Genomic DNA, 1709 nt, shown 5'->3' on the forward strand with positions numbered 1-1709 from the left:
CAGAACCCTACTGCACAAAATTCATCAGATTTAGGATACCACAAGCCACAATCACAAGTCCCCTTAATGTATCTAATGATGCGTTTAACAGCCGTAAGATGGGATTCTTTTGGGTGAGATTGAAATCTTGAACATACACCCACACTTTGAACAATATCCGGTCTAGAGGAGGTAAGGTACATGAGTGAACCTATCATTCCCCTATACCTTGTTTCATCCACATCTTGACCATCATCATCCTTTTCAAGTTTTGTGTTGGGATGCATTGGTGTACCCATTGCTTTGGAATTTTCTAGGCCAAACTTTTTAATAAGTTCTTTTGCATATTTTCCTTGGTAAATAAAAGTACCACTAGGAGTTTGTTTAATTTGGAGGCCAAGAAAGAAAGTGAGCTCTCCCATTAAACTCATTTCAAACTCACTAGTCATGAATTTTCCAAACTCTTCACACAAGGAAATGTTGGCCGATCCAAATACAATGTCATCAACATAAACTTGAACAAGAAGTATATCATCATTAGATGCTTTAATGAACAAAGTAGTGTCGGTGGTACCCCTTTGAAATTTATTTTCCAACAAGAAGGCACTAAGCCTTTCATACCAAGCTCTTGGAGCTTGTCTAAGACCATAAAGAGCCTTAGTTAATTTGAAAACATGATTTGGAAACTCTTTATGTTCAAAACCGGGGGGTTGTGCCACATACACTTCTCTATCAATAAAGCCATTAAGAAAAGTACATTTAACATCCATTTGAAACATTTTGAAACCTTTATGGGCGGCATAGGCAAGAAGCAACCGAATTGCTTCCATTCTAGCTACCGGAGCAAAAGACTCATCAAAATCTATACCCTCTTCTTGATCGTAACCTTGGGCCACTAATCTAGCCTTGTTACGAACGATTTGTCCATCCTCACCAAGTTTATTTTTAAAGACCCACTTAGTACCCGTTACCTTCATACCATCCGAATAAGGTACTAATGTCCAAACCTCATTCTTGTCAAATTGAGCTAGCTCCTCTTGCATGGCCTTGACCCATGATGGATCTTCAAGAGCTTGTTTGACATTGTTGGGCTCCATTTGTGACAAGAAAGCAAAGTTGCTAGGTTCGGTTTGTCTTTTGGTGGAGGATCTTGTTGTTACACCATGAGAGGGATCACCAATGATGAAGTCATGAGGATAACCCCTCATAGACTTCCATTCTCTAGGTTTTCGGCCAGGAGTTGAACTTTGATGAGCTTCTGGTGGTCTTGCTGTTTCATTTTCTCGTGTCTGCTCAGGAGATAAAATGGAAGTTTCTCCTTCAATCTGACGAGACAGAATCAGGCTGACAGATTCTTCATTCTGGACAGATTTGGAATTTTCTTTGCTTGTTCCATCCTCTTCACAATCTGAATCAATATCCTTCACAATACTGGAAATTAAGTTAGAATCACAAAAAGTAACATGTATGGATTCCTCTATTGTCCTATGTTCCTTGAGATAAACTCTATAGGCCTTGCTTGTGGTGGAATATCCAACAAACATTCCTTCATATGATTTTGGATCAAATTTTCCAAGATTTTCCTTATTGTTAAGCACAAAACATTTGCATCCAAAAACATGAAAGTACTTAAGATTTGGAGAGGTTCCTTTCCATAGCTCATAAGGCGTTTTCTTTAACCCTTTTCTAATGATTGTTCTATTCAAAATATAACATGCTGTGTTCACAGC

The sequence above is a fragment of the Arachis ipaensis genome, chromosome B04, assembly GCF_000816755.2.
Source record: "Arachis ipaensis cultivar K30076 chromosome B04, Araip1.1, whole genome shotgun sequence".
Lineage (NCBI taxonomy): Eukaryota > Viridiplantae > Streptophyta > Magnoliopsida > Fabales > Fabaceae > Arachis > Arachis ipaensis.